This window comes from Carlito syrichta, unplaced genomic scaffold, assembly GCF_000164805.1.
Source record: "Carlito syrichta isolate Samal-C Ts95f unplaced genomic scaffold, Tarsius_syrichta-2.0.1 Scaffold307184, whole genome shotgun sequence".
NCBI classification, from domain to species: domain Eukaryota; kingdom Metazoa; phylum Chordata; class Mammalia; order Primates; family Tarsiidae; genus Carlito; species Carlito syrichta.
In genome coordinates this window covers 409,364-431,056 of record NW_007251280.1, presented here as the reverse complement: position 1 = coordinate 431,056, position 21,693 = coordinate 409,364, and the positions used below count along the sequence as shown (strand labels likewise).

General features: G+C 36.5%; 1 pseudogene; it reads left to right on the top strand.

The window, feature by feature from the left end:
- LOC103266435 overlaps positions 1-21,693 on the top strand; it is a 66,333-nt pseudogene that overhangs the window by 713 nt on the left and 43,927 nt on the right.

Below are 21,693 nucleotides of genomic sequence, written 5' to 3'. Positions count from 1 at the left end.
TAAACTCCTACCTCTCTTGTTCCTTTGAGGTTAAGATTGTAGTAATATAAAACCAGAGGAGTGATATGTCTTTAAGTGATACGATGAAATGGAAATACAGTTGATCCATCAATCTCACAAATAGAATGGAAAAGCTGATAGAATCAGTTGGAGCCATGGTTGCCACTCATACAGGACACTCTAGGATGTCATAAATCTGCACACTAAAGTATTTATGATTTTGCTAAATAATCACACATCCATGTTACCTACTTTATTCATTTAAAAAAATCAAAAGACACGTCAAGGAATAGCTTGAAGAAGTCAGGTATACATAATTCTAGCACAACTATCATGGCAACATTGATGAAGTTGTTTCTCCTTGTGTAACTCAGTTTCCTTATTAAGAAATTAGTGTATTTTTTCCATATAGCCTGAAGGAGTCATTTTCATTTGAGATATATAAAGTATCTATCCAAGAAACAGAAAGGTAAAATAATTTGAAGTTCTTAATGTTTCTACATTCCATCATGAAGGGCTTGGAAATTATTTGTTTTAAAGAGTAATTCTTGTTGAAATGTGAACATCCAAGTTTGTGAATCTGTATTGTGCTAAACTATACCTCTTCACATGAACCAAATTAAGAGAAAGCAAAAATCTCATTTCAATAGTTTCTGAAAATTTTCCAGCTGCCATTTGTAAGTATATTTTTTTAAAACATGAATATTATTAAGATCTTAACATGAACTGAAATCAGTAGTAGATACAGGATTTAAGCCATAAACACTCAAACACTAACAGTTCACTTGGAGAACCAAGGATCAAGGGACTAGCTTAATATAGTCTAGAAACTTGATGGAGTGCTTCTTAGAAAACTATTTGTATGGGTATGGTAGGATAATTTGATTGTGGAGCTCAAAGATGCGTTTGCAGTTTAGAGAGTATGCAAATGCAAGTTTAATACTGTAATGGATTATTTAATAATTATTTATAATTGTAAATATAACAATGTGACAAAGTCGGGCTCGGAGGCTCAGCCTGTAATCCCGTGCCTTTGGGAGGCTGAGGTGAGTGAATTGCCTGAGCCCGCGGGTTCGAGACCCGCCTGGGCAGGCGAGACCTCATCTCTACAATAAATCAAAAAATCAGCCGGATGTGGTAGTACATGTCTGTAATTCCGGCTACTTGGAAGGCTGAGGCGGAAGGATCGCCGGAGCCCAGCAGGTCGAGGCTGCAGTGGCTGGGAGCGGCCACTGCACTCCAGTCTGGGCGACAGAGTGAGACTCCAACCCCCCCCCAAAAAAAAACAATGTGACATTAGAGATGTGGTTTCCTCTCGCAATTCCCTTAACATTTTGTCTTTCTTATATACACATATTAGCAAAATATACAATACATAAAAAGTAAATTATGCCTGTACCCAAATATGCATATATTATTTTATGAAAGCATAGATACTTTATATGTATGGCTATATTATTTCAATTCCTTTCAGGAAAATACCTGTATATCCACATGACAATTCTCTTATGTCATGCATCATATTTTTTTCCCTTCAGGAAGACACACAACATTATCCGAAACAATGAGGAAAGCTGAAATGTGGCTCATTCGAACCTACTGGGATTTGGAATATCCCCGTCCATTATTACCAAATGTTGATTTCGTTGGAGGACTCCACTGTAAACCTGCCAAGCCCCTACCGAAGGTAAACATATTTCTGTTGGTTTTCTTTAGTCTGTTTTGCATTTCCAGAAGAAATGACTCTACATTTTTCATTCAGAATGTTTGACTCACAGTGAGAGAAATATGAAAGATCAACTAAAACAACTTGCCATTAAAAGCTCGTATATTTCTATACCTTCACAAGTGTGTTAATTTCATTATCATTACAGAATAAAGAGAAATACTAGGGAGATTTAAATTATTAGGAAATGACTAGGAATGATTAAATTATGACTTACATTAAGAAAGTATCATTCATTAATTCAAAGAATATTTGTAACGTATCTGGCAAAAACCACAGGTCAGTGCTGGATTTTCAGAGAAACAAAGTAGGGACAGTTTCTGCTCCCACACACCTTACATTTCACTTTGAAAGATAGAATGTAAGTTTTTAAAAAAAGTCTCAAAAGTGTTGTAAGACCACAATGATAAGAGAACATCCAGAAACAACCCCAAAGTCATTGATAATTATGATGAGCCCTGAACAATGTGCAGTAATAGGTGAAAGAATGAGGGAGCAAGGAACACATAGAAAAAAAAGCAGGTAGAGAAGCAAACATGGATCCCAGGACTCCATGTTTAGTTTGCAGGGAAGGGCTGAGTATAGAGGGAGATGATGCTAGAGAGGGAAGGTGAAGCTAGATAAATACAAGAAATTTGAGCATATATTTAGCATATTGAGGAGCTACTGAATAGAGTTCAAAAATGGAGAGATATGATAGGATTTTGCTGTCTAAAAATAAAAAAGATGAATTTTCAGCACATTCAATGGATTCAATTGTAGAAGGACCAGATTGAAATTTGGAAAATTTTGCATAAGTTCAGGCATCAGATGATAGAAAAGTGGAGTAGAATGTTGATAGAAATCATTATATCTACTTTTACTATAAACTCAATTACTTTATATCATATTGTGTGAAAAAAAATAGTTCATACAAATAAAATACTCAAATGTCTCTGGCACTTAGTGAACCATAAGTATTATTAATATTATAATTATTGTTATTGTTGTTATTATTAGTCATACTATCAAATAGCTAACATGTATTAGTGACTTGAGATATGATTACTCATTTAAAAGGGATGAGTTTGCCAACATATCACGATTATATTCTGTAGCAAAGTCCTAGATAAAATGCCCTGTGGACTTGTTTAAATGTATATGTTTAAGTTTTGTCAGTAAGACAAGCAAGTTGAATTGCTAAAATTTTATGGTAAGAGATGAGGTATTTTTAATTTAAAAGGAAAACTACTCCTCAGCAACATAAATGTGTGTCCCCAGAATATTTACAGCCAAACCCAATATTTACTTGCTTTCACTCCAGCATTTAAACCAATCATCACTGTGATCCCAGAGTTGCACTTCTTGGAGTAGAAAAGGAATGGTTTATCAGAGCATTTTTCTGCCTAACCCAAGTCTAAAGTACCACTCAGCAAGCTTCCTTGCAGAACTTGAACTTTGACCTCATAACCTCCTTACATAGAAGCACAGAGAAAATTTATACTATATATAATAAAAACCAAATAATTTCTACCACTTACAATGGAAAACCATCCTTAGGTTTGAATCACAAAAGAATTCTGTCAGCATATAGGATGATATTCCTTATGAAGGAAGAAAAGAATCTAATATATTTTAGTTTAATATTATAATTTTATGACATAACTAGAAATCTTTACCAAATTATTAAGAATTTGTTTGTCTACCCTTTTGCAAGCAGCAACATAAAATTGAAATTTTATTCAGGAAATAAAATCCAATATTTGCATTGAATATAATTGTTTCAGACTGTATATGATAGCTTTTACAAGACATAAAAACTGAGGTAAGATTTTTATAAATACTATAAAATCTAACCCTATTCTCAAAAACGTTCCACATTCATATCAAGGGAAAATAGTTCCATGAGAAGTGAAAAAAGAGTAGATGGAAAAGGAAGACAAGGACAAGAATGTCTAGGAACACAAGAATGATAATCACTAATACTGGCTGTTGTTATTAACTTACAGAAGAAAGATTTGAATCCAAGTCAATAGGTATGAAATCTGTCCTCTAATTTTATTTGTAAAGTAAATGTTACCTAAAACTTTGTTTTTCCATTAAGTATTAGATTCCCAGATAACATCTGGGTGTGTATATATATATGTGTATATATACACACACATATATATGTATATATATATATACACACACACACACATATATATGTATATACATATATTTGGGGTTTTTTTAATGAAGAGCCTGTATTAGGAAAAAACACTCCAAACTCACAAGCAGTTATCTTGCACACTTAACCTTTGGCCAGGGGACACTTGGCAACCACACAGGAAAAGGACACCAGAACAGAGTTCATGAGATTTTGTTTATTCCACAAAAGGAGTTTTAAGGCAGATTGATTCAAGACTGCAAAAACTATGTCTATGGAATAAACACGACATTCAAAACTACTGAGCCCTCAAAATGGCCCCAGTACCAACAAATCACTGAACTATTCAAGGTGATAGACACTATCAAAGACAGATAAACAGTCTCAAAAACAAACCAACATGACACCAGTAAAGCTGGAGCTGTTCAGAAATCTCTGTGTGTAGTCAACACAAACTGATGGATGCTGTTTGTAGACCTATACTTTAAAAGAATGAAACACTTATCAAAAACTATCTATAATATTCAGAGATTTAACACAGAAACAAAAAACTGAGTACCACACGTTCTCACTCATAAGTGGACCCTGAACATATACCATAATGATGTAAGAAAGGAATTGGCAGTAGCGGGATACTGCCAGGGTGGGTATAGGAGGGACACAACATCAGTAAGGGTACCTGATCTCAAACTAGGCAAAGTGGGGACCAAAAGGAGACCCAAGTCTTACCAGTCCAATATCCACATATATATCTTATCCTGAATTATACCTCACATCTTTAAAATAAAGTAAAAAATATATAAAGACAAATGAAAAAAAGAAAAATGTAAAAATGTCTTAAAAATCCATGTAACCGTTGTCTACATAATATAATCATATGCTCCTATACAGAGGGAAAAAATAGATCAAGATGAACAGATTCAATATTTGGGGAAATGTTCATAAAATAAACTTTGGAATAATTCAAATATACTAATAAATAATTTCAAACTTGTACCATGTGCATATCATACCATCAAAGTCATTTTGTTTAAAAATATTCATTTACACTGTCAGCAAAAATGCAAGTTCAGTTGGAAACTGAAGGGCAAAATGATGAATAGAAGAAGATCACAATTTTTGATAGGATGAAAACATACATATAAATTTAAGTATGCAATGTGATGTTTTGATATCGAGTATGCATTGTAAAATAATTGCCACAATCAGACTAATTAACATATTCATCATCTCCCATAGTTGCCATTTGGGTACAGGCAGGGGGAAAAGGAACTCTTTTTTTTTTCATTTTCTTTATTTTGAAGATGTGGGCTACAACTCAGGATTAGACATACAAGTCGTGATCACACAGGTAAAGTTTGAGCCTCCCTTTGGTCTCTACTTGATTGGTTTGAGATCAGGTACTCGTCTTCATGTTATGTGTGCCCCCCACTACTTCCCTGGCAGTTTTCAGCTACTGCCAATCCCTTTCTTATAGTATAATGGTAAATGTTCAGGGTCTGCTTATGAGTGAGAGCATATAGTACTCAACTCCTTTTTTCTGTGATAATCACTAAGTATTATAGACTCTAAATCCATCCAAGTTGCTGTGAAGTCCATAATTTTGTTCTTCTTTATGGCTATGTGATATTACATCATGTATATGTACCACATTTTTTTATTCAGTCCAGTTTTGATGGGCAGTACTGTTGGTTCCATGTTTTTGCTATTGTAAATAGTACTGTAATAGGCTGGGCTCGGTGGCTCAGCCTGTAATCCCATGCTTTGGGAGGCCGAGGTGAGTGAATTGCCTGAGACTGTGGGTTCAAGACCTGCCTGGGCAACCTGATGAGACCTCATCACTACAATAAATCAAAAAAATTAGCCAGGAGTGGTAGCATGCATCTGTAGTTCCAGCTACTTGGAAGGCTGAGGCAGAAGGATCACCGGAGCCCAGCAGGTCAAGGGTGCAGTGGCCAGGAGCATGCCACTGCACTCCAGTCTGGGTGACAGAGTGAGACTCCAACTCAAAAAAAAAAAAGAAAGACGGCAAGATGGCGACCACATAGATGGATCCCTGAGATTCTCCGAATGTGAGTTTCCCAAAAAGACTATTACTTTTCTTCCTGCACCCCCCCCGCCCACCTCCACCCGCACTGGTACGAGGCTTGGGGACTTTTGGTCCCACACAGGGTCAGACATCGCCGCCGGACCGGCTGCTCCACTATATGTGATTCCAGCTGGCTGGGGAATTCCAAATCCCGGATCACAGCTCCATCCCCGGCCACATCATGGAGACCAGCACCCAGCACAAAGCTGCCAGAAACGCAGGGAGGCTCTGAGTGCCCGCCCATTAGAGATACCGGTCCCATTTCTGGCTAAAGTGCCCTGGGAGGGACCCAGAGCCACCACCTGCCCTCTGGAGCTTTGGAGATCGGAAGCCCCTGGCCCACCCTGGCTGAGGCACTCAGCGTGCGCGGCCACAAGCCTGTGTAAGGGGGCAGAACCCCAAGCTGGCATAAGGGGCTGATCGCAGGCTTCCAGCTCTAGAGGAGGAAATGCCAGACCCTGTCCTCCACCCCAGCAGGCTGGAGGCACCCCAGATCCAGTGCCCAGCTGTGAAGTTGGTCCTGCCTAGAAACCCACAGGAGCCCCCTAAAAGCAAACCACCACCTCCGCCATTTTCAAGGCATATTTACATCGCATCACCCCACCCACCTAGCAGAGCCTCCACCTTGGTTCCCACGGTGACATCATTAACAGGAGACAAAGCCCCTCCCCTATGCTGAATAGTGACTAGTGTCACAGATCTCCTAGGCAACAAGCTAACTGCCTGCAATAGAAAGAGAGGAGAGAGGCTGGAGATTAGATCTCAGGAACTTGATCCACTAAGGGACGAGAGAGAAAAATCTACACAAATGAAGAAAAACCAGAAGAAGAATATGGGTCTGTCCCAGACTCCTGAGAGGACAGACACTGAGAAAACTGACTTTGGAATGCAAACAGTGAAGAGCCCCGCCCAGAATGAATGGTCTCAAAATACAACCCTAGACATCAAGACATTAATGGAGAGATTAAAAAGAATTGAAGAGACTCAAGAAGAAACTAGAAAGGAGCTGATAGCTGAGATAACTAATAAAGAATACAGTGAATGAAATAAACAATAAACTGATAAGCATGGAAAACAATTACCGAAGTAAAAGAAAGAATCTCAGAGCTTGAGGACCAAAATATAGAAATAACCCAAACTCTCAAAAACACAGAAAACAAGCTCAAAAAGACAGAAAAAAACCTTCAAGAGATAAGCGATTACCTCAAGAGGCCTAACCTAAGAGTAATTGGTCTGCCTGAGGCAGAAAAAGAGACAGAGACCACATTGGAACAAACCTTCCATAAGATCATTCAAGAAAATTTTCCTTATCTAATCAACGATGCAAAAACTCAAACACAAGAGATCCAGAGAACCCCTGCAAGACAACAAATGAGAAAACCAACTCCTAGACACATAATAATTTGCCTAAACAAAGTAGGCATAAAAGAAAAAATCCTAAAGGCAGCAAGAGAAAAAGGTCAGATTACCTACCATGGAAAACCAATTAGAATAGCAGCAGATTTATCTACAGAAACCCTGCAGGTTAGGAGAGCTTGGAGTCCTATATTCAAAGTCCTAAAAGATAAACAATTTCAACCAAGAATAACCTACCCTGCCAGATTAAGCTTCATCAGCGAGGGAGAATTAAAATCTTTCCCAGATATCCAATCTCTAAGAACCTACACTGCCATCAAACCACCTGTACATGAAATACTTAAGAAAGTACTAAACACAGAAGAAAAGGGGGAAAAAAGAGCAACATTTTTCACAAGAGTACAGGAAAAAGAATAAAATACATATGAACCTACCCCAAAAACAAAAGAAAGACAGTAAACCAAGTGGAACAACAACTCTAAAGAACTATATGTTAGGGATGAACGCTCACATTTCAATAATTAGCCTAAATGTGAATGAACTAAATGCACCACTGAAAAGACATAGAATGGCAAAATGGATAAAATATCACCAGGCAACAATATACTGCCTTCAAGAGACCCATCTCACTAGAAAGGACATGCACAGACTCAAAGTAAGAGGATGGGAAACAAATTTCCAGGCAAATGGAAAACAAAAGAAAGGAGGAGTCGCAATCCTAATTTCAGACAAAATACCAATTAAGCTATCAAAAATTTAAAAAGATACAGAGGACCACTACATAATGATAAAAGGCTCACTCCATCAACAAGAAATATCTATCCTAAACATATATGCACCTAATATAGGTGCACCAACTTTTACAAAGCAACGCCTAGGAAAACTAAAGAAAGATATTGATTCTAACACTATCATAACTGGGGACTTTAATACCCCACTCACAACCCTCGACAGATCATCAGGACAAAAAATCAGCAACAAGATTCAGAACCTCAATGTGACTCTGGACCAAATGGACTTAATTGATATCTACAGAACACTCCATCCAAAGACCAGAGAATACACATTCTACTCATTACCACACGGGACATATTCCAAGATCGACCACATTCTCGATCATAAATCAAGCATAAGCAAATTTTAAAAGACTGAAATTCTACCATGCACTTTCTCAGACCACAGTGGATAAAACTAAACATTGACACCAACAAGGTCCCCTCAAAACCCACAAAAACATGGACACTAAACAGCATGATGCTAAACAACTCCTGGATCAATGATGAAATCAAAGAGGAGATCAAAAGATACCTGGAAACAAATGAAAATGAAGAAACATCAAAATCTCTGGGATGCCTTAAAAGCTGTAGTAAGAGGGGAATTTATATCCCTACAAACACACATGAAGAAATTGGAAGGAACACAAATTAATAGCCTAACAAGCCACCTAAGGAAGCTGGAAAAGCAAGATCACAAAAACCCTAATTTCAGCAGAAGAATCCAGATCACCAAAATAAAAGCCCAAATCCAGGACATAGAAGACAAAAAGACAATACAAAAAAATCAATGAAACAAAAAGCTGGTTCTTTGAAAGGATAAACAAGATCAATGGTCCCATTGCTAGACTGACCAAGAAAAAACGAGAAAAAAAAATCAAATAAGCACAATCAGAAACACAAAAGATGAAATCACATCTGACCCTGAAGAAATACAAAAGATCATCAGAGACTACTATGTACACTTGTATGGAAACAAGCTTGAAAACCTCAAGGAAATGGAGGACTTTCTGTCATCACACAACCTGCCTAGGTTGAAACAAGAAGAAATTGAGACCCTAAATAGACCGATAACAATCAAGGAAATTGACTATGTAATAAGAAAACTACCTACAAAAAAAGCCCCAGACCAGATGGCTTTCCAGCAGAATTCTACAAGACATTTAAGGAGGAATTGATTCCAATCCTACTGAAGCTATTTCAGGCAATTGAGGAAGATGGAACCCTCCCCAAATCATTTTATGAAGCTGACATCACATTGATACCCTAGCCAGGTAAAGACCCAACAAAAAAAGAGAACTACAGGCCAATATCTTTGATGAACATAGATGCTAAAATTCTCAACAAGATCCTAGCAAACTGGATTCAACAACACATCTCAAAAATCATTCATTACGACCAAGTAGGATTCATCCCTGGAACGTAAGGTTGGTTCAACATTCGTAAAACAATAAATATAATTAAATACATCAACAGATGTCAAAACAAAAACCACATGATTATATCATTAGATGCAGAAAAGGCTTTTGATGGAATCCAGCACCCCTTCTTGATAAAAACCCTTGAACATCTAGGCATACAGGGAACATACCTCAAAGTAGTAAATGCCATCTATGCGAAACCTACAGCCAGCATACTCCTAAATAGACAAAAATTGGAACCATTTCCCCTGAAAACTGGAACAAGACAAGGATGCCCACTCTCACCCCTCCTGTTCAATATCGTATTGGAAGTCCTGGCTAGAGCAATCAGAGAAGAGAAGGCAATCAGGGATATTCAAATAGGAAAAGAGGAAGTCAAGGTATCTCTCTTTGCAGATGACATGATCGTGTACCTTGAAAACAAAGCGGGTGGTATCACATTACCAGACTTCAAACTTTACTATAAAGCTACAATCATCAAAACAGCGTGGTATTGGTATAGGAACAGGCATATAGACCAATGGAATAGAATTGAGATTCCAGAGGCAAGACCTCAATTTCTCAACCAACTCATCTTTGACAAAGACTCCAGCACCTACCACTGGGGAGAAGAGAACCTATTCAGTAAATGGTGCTGGGAAAACTGGCTGACCACATGCAGAAGATTGAAACAGGACCCCTATCTATCCCCATACACAAAAATTAACTCCAAATGGATCAGGGACCTAAATATAAAACCTCAAACCATAAGAACCTTAGAAAATGAAGGACATACCCTCATGGAAATCTGAACTGGCATCCAATTCCTCAACAAAACTTGAAACCCACAGGCCATAAGGGATGAGATAGACAAGTGGGACCTCATTAAACTGACAAGCTTCTGCAAAGCCAAAGAAACCATCAAGAGAGCAGGGAGACAGCCTACAGATTGGGAAGAAGTATTTGCCAACTCCAGGTCTGACAAAGGAACTCAAGGAACTCAAATGTGCTGAAAAGAAAAAAACAAACAACCCCATTATAAAGTGGGCAAAAGATATGAACAGATACTTCACAAAGGAAGATATTTGAGCAGCCAACAGACACATGAAGAAATGCTCAACCTCATTAATCATCAGGGAGATGCAAATCAAAACCACACTGAGATACCACCTAACCCCAGTCAGAATGGCAATTATCAACAACTCAAAAAATAACAGCTGCTGGAGAGGTTGTGGCAAAAAGGGAACACTTCTACACTGTTGGTGGGAGTGTAAACTAGTGCAACCTCTGTGGAAAGCAGTGTGGTGATTCCTAAAAGCTCTAACCATCAACCTCCCATATGACCCTGAAATCCCCCTACTGGGAATATACCCTGAAGAACTCAAATCACTCTATAAAAAAGATACCTGCATGCGAATGTTTATTGCAGCATTATTCACAATAGCAAGAACCTGGAACCAACCACGCTGTCCATCAAAAGGGGACTGGATTTAAAAAATGTGGTATGTATACACGATGGAATACTATGCAACCAGAAAAAGAACAAAATCATGAATTTTGCAGCAACCTGGATGGAGCTAGAGTCTATAGTACTAAGTGACCTCTCACAGAAACAAAGATCTGAGTACCACATATTCTCACTCATATAGTGGACCTTGATCATCCAATGCACTACTATAAGAAAATGACTGACAGTGTTGGAAAACTATGGGGGAGAGATGGGACTAATGGTAGTAAACATCTGTCTGGAGATGGGGAGACACCAATTATCAACAAGGGGGCCTGAATGAAGCATATTTGTATACCTAACCCTTGACTGTACCCCACAATATCAAAATAAAAAATATTGTCTATAAAAAAAAAAAGAAAACAAGTAGATGATAAAGAATGACAAATATATGGACTTTGCAGCAACCTGGATGGATATGGAGTCTATCATACTCAGTGATTTATCACAGAAACAAAGAACTGAGTTCCATATGTTGTCACTCATAAGATGATCTTGAACAATTATAATGCTATAAGAAAGTGATTGGCAGTAATGGGAAACTGTTGTGGGGGGTGAATTGGCAATTGAGGGAAACTGCTAGGGGAAGGAGGGGCATTAACAGGGGTAGTGCATGATCAATGTTTGTATACCTAACCCTGAATTGTACCCCACATCTTTACAATAAAAATTTTTTTAAGTTAAAATAAACAGTACTGTAATAAACATGCAGCACATACATTTTAAGTCATAAAATTTAGGTAAAAAATTTATTTACTTTTTTAAGTTTTTCATATTTCACAAAATTTCTTACACTGATCTTCTGTTACTTTCATAAAGATATCACGGAATGAAATCAGTGATGAATCTGTAAACAGTTATTGTATTTCAATACCAGGTGGATGAAGAAACCTCTGGGCAGCAAGCCAGTGTAACAAAACAATGAACACAAGTTAAATTAAATGTGGCTACAGGTATCTGGAATCACACAGACTACCTGGATGCCCCATGAGTTTACTTGAAATACTAATACAATGACTAACACATAAAAAGTGGTGTGGTAAGGTTCAAAATATGCTTTTGAAAAATATTTGGCAATATGTGGTCTGCACAAAGTATGTATTCTTTTCTTCTTTTTTAAACAATAAAATTTTATCCCAGTGATTTGCATCTGAAACTATATTTGCTATGTTTGAAAGGGTTGGTCATTATTTTGCAGAGAGAGAAAATAAATAATGAATTTAAAACAAAAGGAATAACAATAAAAAAAGATAAGTAGACATTTTTGGCATGATTCAAGAAACTTCTCTTTCTATATATCTTACTTCCCCAAGTGAATACATCGATCAGCATGGGTTTATAGAATGTATTTTAATTTAAAAGTCTGAATAGATTGGGAAGCACAAGTAAGAATTATTCTTAATCAGTTCCAAGCAAACACATATTCACGAGGGGCTTTTTATTATGTGAGTGAGCTACTCAAAAGAATGACTGTTCTCACTTATAAGTGGACCTTGAACAACTATCATAATACTATAAGAAAAGGATTGACAGTAGCAGGAAACTGCCGGGGGGCTGGGGGGACAGGGAGGTGGGATTGGCAGTAGTGGGAACCTGCCTAGGGAAGAGAGGGGGGCACACCTCATCAACGAGGGTACCTGCACAGTGAATATTTGTATATCTAACCCTGAATTGTACCCCACAATTTTAAAATTTAAAAAAAAGAGTGACTATATCTGCCCTGCAGAATAGTCTAGGGGACCTCTGCCACTGTGGTGCGGCAAATGGTCTCTGTGAGACACAGCAATGTGATAATGAGAGTCCCTTGCAGAGAATTTTAAATACCACATCCATTTAATAGTGTGATTTCAGGATAAAAGATGTCATGCTGAAACAATGACTTAAGAAATATGTAACTATATACAGAATAATCTGTATTATAAATAGGACTCTCGACAATATTTTACAGAAATTCCAGGCCATAATACCAGACTCCTGAATGTCAGTGAATGTTAACTTTCAGCTTTTTGGGTGTCTTCTTTTAAGGGGTAAAGTCTTGGAAAATCCACAAAATTTACATCAGGTATAAAAGTATTATACAGCTAAAGAAATATAGAAATAAAATCTCCTACTGGAAGCAACTATTTCTCAGTACTTATAGACAGGAAATAGTTTCAATGACTCCAAACTAAAAGAATTCTCTAGAAAAACTGCCTGAAATAAGCACAAGTCATTTAGTAGAACTACAATGACATAGAATTGAAGCCAAGTGATGCCACCTTCCAAGACCCTATATTAGTAATTATAAATTATAAATGAAGAGTCTGATTTTAATATTTTCTAATATTATCTTCTTTGACTACAATGTAATAGCTCTGTTTCATTTTTTCCTTTCACACACATGTATACATGTATACATACACACACATACATTTACAGAAATATGCACAAGAGGTCATTTGTCTCATATTACACATCTTCTCTCAAAAATATAGTGATTAGATCAATTGAAACACATCTATTACTCCAAAATTTTTTATAGTACTTGATTTTTCTATCCTTAGTTGATTATAGCAATGTTTTCAATAGTATTTGCTGTGCTGATTCTCTTCTGTGATGGAGCAAAATATTCTTCACAGGAAATGGAAGACTTTGTCCAGAGCTCTGGAGAAAATGGTGTTGTGGTCTTTTCTCTGGGGTCAATGGTCAGTGACAAGACAGAAGAAAGGGCCAATGTGATTGCTTCAGTCCTTGCGCAGATCCCACAAAAGGTTAGATAAAGTGCCTCATTGGTGAATGTTTGTTAATTTCTATAAAGAGTCCAATTATAAAAAATTTTCTAGCAAAATAGTAACTGATAGGATAGTTCTAATTATCTTATGTATCAGTTCAAAATCAAAAACATATGAGAATGATACTAAAATAGTAAATGTTGCTAGATAGGGTGGGATGCAAAATTTATGGATCCTTTGACACACCACTGAAAGGAATTTTAGAGTGGCTAGCAAAACTTTTAAAACAGAGTTTAGTAGTGAGAGAAAGAGAGAGAAAGAGTCATGCCAGAGTGAGCTGGCACCAGTGGATCTCTTGAAAGGAAAAAAAAATGCACTTGTGCTAAGGAGGTGGAGCACAAGTATATGTTGTAGACAGACTGCCATCTTTCTCCCTCTGAGAGGTGTGGGAGTGGCCTTTTCCCAGAATATACATTTTGTCTTTGTAGTCTTACTTGTCAGACTTGGTGACTATCAGCTAAAAGGTGATCTGATTATCATGTCTATAGCTTTTGATTCCCAGTTTAGGAACCGCCTTGATGGGGTATTTTCTGATGAGCTGAGAGTATGGCACAACCTGGGAATCCACAGTCCAGCCCACAGAGCAGTTTGCCTGATGTGATAAGAAAAAAATGTCTGAATGCTTCCTCTATTCTAAAGTCGCTTACAAGAAATTTATCTATGTCTAACCTAACCTGACTATGCTGCCTCAGAAAAAGAGTTTTTGATTGAAAAGCACTTTGGCATTAACATTGGAAGCAGAAATAAATATATTTCAGAGGTACAGGTGAGGTTTTGGTATTACTATGGTATTACCAGCAAGTACACAAATGTCACCCAAATCTGCCCTGTCACTTGCTCCTTTTGTTTAACAGGATTTCTGGGAACACTATACAAAAATAAATATTATCAGAAAGGAGTTCAATGTTAATGAATAGCTGCATACACAATAACAATAAGTAGTTGTCGAAGTCTGAAATGCATCATGCAGTTTAGGTTTGCCATAGCATCCTGCCTCTTGTACTTCTTGTCCATGTTGGAATGCCTATTGGTGTGTTGTTTGGGATGCAATTTAGATAATGGATGACCGGGGTTGACAAACCACTAATATACATATCCACTTAAGCAAATAGATTTAAAGAAAGAGCAAAACCTGGCTGTCTACTGGACTGGCCCCTGTTAATGTATTAAGTAGAAGGATGTAATAGGAAGGTGGTGATTGGATACGGCCCCTAGGGTAGACCCTGTGCATTATAAAGTGTGACCTCAAAGGACTCTATTTTAACTATCAGATGAACATCTCCATATTGAGAAAGGAAAGGGGAATACAAGAATAAGTCAAGCAAAAGGAAGCCAGGCATAGAAAGAAATTCAGATGCCTTCCTCTATAAAATATAGTTGAAACTTTCTAATATATAGAATACACCTGTAGCTTTTGAGTATTTGTGAATTACTTTCTTTTCTCTATTTAACATAGCTGTTAGGTCAAAAATCCTAGTAAGGTTTCTAAAATGTTAAGTCAGACCGAATGGGGGTGCGACTAGTGGTTTGCGATCTAGTGCAGCACAAAAGATGCAAAGAATTGCACAGAAGTTAGATTGGAAAATTTATTTAGAAAGTACGTTAAAAAGAAGAAAGAGAAGATTCACTAGCAATACTGATAATACTCTGAATTCATGTTAAAAATTGCTGCTTAAAATTTTTCTTGGAGATAGCCCTGAATAATTTGTAATCTGAAGGAATTTATAAATACTATCTATAGAGCATTGATTTATCTCTCACAAGTAGTTGATTTTATAAATCTGATTTTTTTGTAAATTAGAAGATGTTAAACTCTAAAATAACTAATATCCAAGTATATATAAATAAACTACTCACAACACTCAAAAGAAATAAATTAATGTTAAATTTGAAAGATGAAAGCTAGTATAAAATACACAAAATAAATTTATAGGTCATTACCACTGTTCTTTGCACCAAGTATTATAATGACTACCAAACAATTTCTTAAACACTTGAATTTTTTGTTGATAATCTCATTTTTCCAACATCATGATTTTCTTACATGGCAAATTTATTATAATAGTAAGCACATGAAATATGAATATTCTCTTCACTTGAGACTTTTAGTTGCTCTCATTAATTAATATCCCTTTTTCACATTTCTTCATCTTTGATCTTTATGGGTTTAATTAGATAAATCTCAATCTTTTTAGAGTTGTAACATGCTATAACTTAGATGTTACACTCATAGAATAAGCTTTTTGTTGTTGTTGTTTTTGTTTTGTTTTTTGGGGGTCTTTTTTTTTGTTTTTTTTTAGTTGGAGTCTCACTCTGTCACCCAGACTGGAGTGCAGTGGCCGCTCCCGGCCCACGCAGCCTCGACCTGCTGGGCTCCGGCAATCCTTCCACCTCAGCCTTCCAAGTAGTCGGAATTACAGGCACACGCTACCATGCCTGGCTGATTTTTTGATTTATTGTAGAGATGAGGTCTCGTTGCCCAGGCGGGTCTCGAACCCGCGGGCTCAGGCAATCCACTCACCTCAGCCTCCCAAAGGCGCGAGATTACAGGCTGAGCCACCGAGCCCGGCTAAGTTTTTTGTTTTTGTTTTTTGTTTTTTTTTTCCCCCTAACAGGTTCTATGGAGATTTGATGGCAAGAAACCACATACTTTGGGACTCAATACTCGGCTGTACAAGTGGATACCCCAGAATGATCTTCTTGGTAAGATTCGAGAGAATAAATACTGAATACATGAGTTACAGTCAGAGTGATAGTAGTTTAACAGGAAACAAGGTTATTGAACATGAATTATTGAAAATTCAAAAAAAAAAAGGCTAACTAGTTCACATTTATTTTATAGAACTAAGGGAAAAAAACTATGACAGTTGGTATTTCATTATATACACTGCCATACTTTATAACTAGAATCAAAGTGTCTTCATTTCGGGTAAAATAAATCACTCACAGACAGTTTTTCAATAATTACTTAGGATGTCTCTCTGTCTTCTATGTCTACGACTCTATACCTGCGCTTTCCCCTATTGTACTAAAAGTTGTTATTTCAAATAAAAATATTACTTATTTTCTATTACTGGTGACTCTGCATTTTCTATGGAATTGAATCTACAGTCTTTATGACAAAGTGTAGCCTGTCCTTCCTCTGATTTCAGCATCACTAACGCCCCACTCCTTGCTGCCCTGGACATCCTACATAGTAGACTCAGTGACTGCATTTTTTCTTAAAAGATAACATGGCCAACATTTTTCTTTTTCTTTTTTCCAAATTTTCTTTATCTGAAATGTCTCTTTTATTTTTTCCACCGGTAATCGTTTATTCTTTTTCCAGTCTCAAGTCACACATGCCACCTCTTCCATGAAACCTTCACTTGCCTCTTCAGCCGAAGTGGGTGCTTCTGCCTCTAAACCTGAAAGCAATTCTAACGCAGTTTCATGGAGATAACCTGTTATCTAGAAAATACTGCCCCTTTCAATGTCACATATGGTGCATTTTTAAATTTTATTTATAAACCTTACAATGAATAATTTTACCAAAATTCATCCAATCCTAGGTCATCCCAAAACCAAAGCTTTTATAACTCATGGTGGAGCCAACAGCATCTATGAGGCAATCTACCATGGGGTCCCTATACTGGGCATTCCCCTGTTTACGGAACAACCTGATAATATTGCTCACATAAAGTCCAAGGGAGCAGCCCTTAGAGTGGACTTTAACACCATGTCAAGTAGAGATTTGCTCAATGCATTGGAGACAGTCATCAATGACCCTATGTGAGTATATTTTTTTTTCTGTAAGAGGGATTTATAGATAGGTTCTCTTGTCAATAGTGAATATGAGTTCCAGTCATTTTGTAAGAGACTAATTTTTTCTCTTTATTTCAATAGCTTTAGGGGGGTACCCATAGTTTTTGGTTACATGGGTGCATTTTAAAGTGGTGAAGAAGTCTTGAGTTTAAGTGAACCTACCACCCCCACTTGTGCACATTGTACCCAATAGGTGAATTTTAGTCCCTCGACCCATTCCCATCTTCCCCCTCTGAGTCTTCAACATCCATTATACCATTCTCTATGTCTTAGCAGATCTTTAGTTTAGATCCCTTTTTATAAGTGGAAACATGAGGTTGGAATTTTATTTTCGTATTTGTGCAGTTATGATAACGTTCTCAACTCCTCCGAAGTTTTTGCAAAAAACATTATATATTATATATATGCAAGAGAGAGCAAAAAAAGAATTATCTTTTGAAGGATGGGCCCCTTGTAGTACACATCGAATTTTGTTCTTCTGGATCAGTCAACCAAAGTTTTTATCTGGAAATTGTGAGAAGGTTATATCACAGTTTGTGGAAGAAACATTGCAAGTTGTGACAAGCAGGTGACTGGTTGTTCCACCATGACAATACACCTGCCCACACTACTGATTGTTCAGCAGTTTTTGGCCCAAAATGGCATGACTTGCAAGTCCCGTCCCCCACCCCCCATTCACCTAAATTCACCATTAGCAACTTATGGATATAAAAAAGTCCTCAAAGGGAAAAATTTTGCTGATGTGGAACAGGTGAAACATAAAATGGAAGAAGCACTAAAGGCATCAAAATTGATGAGTTCAATACTTTTGGGCAGTGGAAAAAGCATTTCGATAGGTGTACTGCATCAAACAGAGAGTAATCTGAAGGTGATTGAAGTTTAAACATGCAAGACTAAATACACAGTTTCTTATAAATAAACTCTGTTTTGGGGGGTTCCCTTGTATATTATATCACATTTTCACATTCACTGATCACTTGATAGGCACATAGGTTGATTTCAAATATTTGCAATCGTAAATTGTGCTGAAGTAAACATGAAAGTGCATATGTCTTTTTTGTATAACAACCTCTGTTCATTCAGGTAGGCACATAGATTGATTTCAAATATTTGCGATCGTAAATTGTGCTGAATTAAACAAAAAAGTGCATATGTCTTTTTTGTATAAAAACCTCTGTTCATTCAGGTAGAAGTGGGATCATTGGATCAAATGATAGAGCTACTTTTAGTTCTTTGAGAAATCTCCCTGCCGATTTTTCTAGAAGTCAAACTAATTTATGCTTCCACCACAAATGCAGATGTGCATTTGTCATGTATTTCATACTTAAAGTTTTATTTTGCTCAGATGATGATACCACAGATAAAGATCTGAATAATAGGTACATCACTGTCTTCATAATAATTTTTTAGTTAATTTTGAAATTTTGAATTATTTACTTAGCAGATGTGCATTTGTCTTATGTGTTTCATACTTAAAGTTTTATTTTAGTAGATAACATATGTAGTGTTCTTTTTTCACTGTATCCATGACAGTATGCATAGTTTTTAAATTTTATTTTATTATTAAGAAAAATGGCAATTCTGACTGGTTTATGGTGTTATCTCATTGTGGTTTTAATTTTCATTTCCTTAGTGATCAGTGATGTTGAACATCTTTTCAAAGGTTTATTGGCCATATGTTTACCTTCTCTTAAGAGATATCTGTTTATGTCATTTGCCCACTTTTTAATGTGTTTGTTTGCTTTCTTCTTGCTAATGTGTTTGAGTTCTTTGTAGATCCTGAATATTAGTTCTTTATCAGCTGTAGTTTGCAAATATCTTCTAGCATTATGTAGGTTGCCTATTTACTGTGTTGACTTTTTTTTCTGTGCAGTGGCTGTTTAGTTAAATCTAGCTTATTTATTTTGGGTTTTGTTGCATTTCCTTTCTTTGGTTTTAGCCACAAATAATTTCCCTAGACCAATGTCTAGAAGAGTTTTTTTCTAAGTTTTCTTTTAGGATTTTTATAATTTCAGGTCTGACATTTAATTTTGTAATCTATCTTGAGTTAATTTTTGTATATAGTGAGACATAATAACCAAGTTTTATTTTTTCTTCATGTTGCTTTCCAATTTTCCAAACGCCATTTGTTGAATAGAGTGTCTTTTACCCAGTGTGGGTTTTTGTCTGCTTTGTGAAAGATCAGCTGGTTGTGAGTATTTGTGTTTATTTCTGTATTCTTCATTCTGTTCTATTGGTCCATGTGTCTGCTCTTGTACTAATCATGCTGTTTTGGTTAGTATAACCTTGAAGTACAATTTGAAGTAAGATAATGTGATGTCTTTAGCTTTGTTCTCTTTGCATAAAATTTATTTGGCTATTTTGACTATCTTTTGTTTCCATATGAATTTTATAACTGTTTTTTCTTATTCTGAGAAAAATGGCATTTGGTAATCTGAGAGGCATTTTGTTGAATCTGTCTATTACTTCAAGTAATATGGCCATTTTAACAAATAGTATTCTTCTGCTCTATGAGCATGCAATGATTTCCATTTGTTCTGTCCTCTGCAATTTCTTTCATCACTGCTTTATAGTTATCCTTGTAGAAATCTTTCACCTTTTAGGTTAAATACATTCCTAGGTATGTTGTCTATTTTGTAGCTATCATAAATGAAATGTAGTTCTGGATTTGATTCTCACCTTGGTCACTTTTAGTGTATAGCAGAGCTACTACTGATTTGTATGGATTTGCGTATCCTGAAACTTGACCTAATTCATTTATCAAATCCAGATGTCTTTTGGAGGATTCTTTAGGATTCAGTAGGTATGAGATATGTTGCCAGCTTTCAGAGATATTTTGATTTCTTTTCCAATTTGGATATATTTTATTTCTTCTCTCGCCTGATTGCTCTGACTAGGACTGTCAGTACTATGTTGAATAAGACTGTTAAAAATGAACATTCTTGCCTTGTTCCAATTCAGAGGGAGAATGCATTCAAATTTCATTCATGATGGCATAGGCTATGGGTTTGTTGTATATTTTTATTATTTTGATGAATGTTCCCTCTATGCCTATTTTGCTGAGGATTTTTATCATGAAACAACGCTGAGTTAAATAAAATGCTTTTTCTGCATCTATTGAGATAATCATATGATTTTTATTTTTAATTCTGTTTATGTGGTGGGTCACATTTATTGGCTTGCAGATGTTGAAACATCCTTGCGTCCCCAGGATAAAATTCACTTGAACATGGTGGATTTTTTTATGTGCTGCTGAATTCTGTTTGCTAATATTTTGCTCAGATTATGATACCACAAATAAAGATCTGAGTAATAGGTGCATCACTATCTTCATAATAATTTTTGAGTTAATTTTGAAATTTTGAGTTATTTACTTAGTAGATGTGCATTTGTCTTACGTGTTTCATACTTAAAATTTTATTTTAGTAGATAACATATGTTAAAATTCTAAGAATCAAATAGCAACTGGGCTCGGTGGCTCAGCCTGTAATCCCACGCCTTTGGGAGGCTGAGGTGAGTGGATTGCCTGAGCCCGTGGGTTCGAGACCCGCTTGGACAGCGAGACCTCATCTCTACAATAAATAAATAAATAAATAAATACCAGCCGGGCGTGGTAGTGCATGCCTGTAATTCCGGCTACTTGGAAGGCTGAGGCGGAAGGATCGCCAGAGCCCAGCAGGTCAAGGTTGCGGTGGCCAGGAGCAGCCACTGCACTCCAGTCTGAGTGACAGAGTGAGACTCCAATTCAAAAAAAAAAAAAAAAGCAAAATAAACATAAAACAATAGAAGAAATCCACAGAGTGCTACCATAATGTACCAGGAAAAAAACCTCTCTTCAAGACAACATTTAAACATTCAGAAAGAGATAGAAGAAAACCTCAAATTGTTGCAAGAAAAACATTTCCAAGAGAGGGAGAGAGGACCAGCAAGTATAAAGGCACTAAGGTCAGGACATTCTTAGATGCTTAAAGAAGACTAGAAAGTCAATATCACTAGAAGAGAGAGTGCAAGGGGAAAATGTTAGAAGAGAAAGTTGTCAGTGTCTGATCATGTAGATCAAGGAAGATTTGGATTTTATTCTTTTTTTTTAATTCTTAATGAGATGAGAAGCCCAATGAAAATCTTAATCAGGGGAGTGT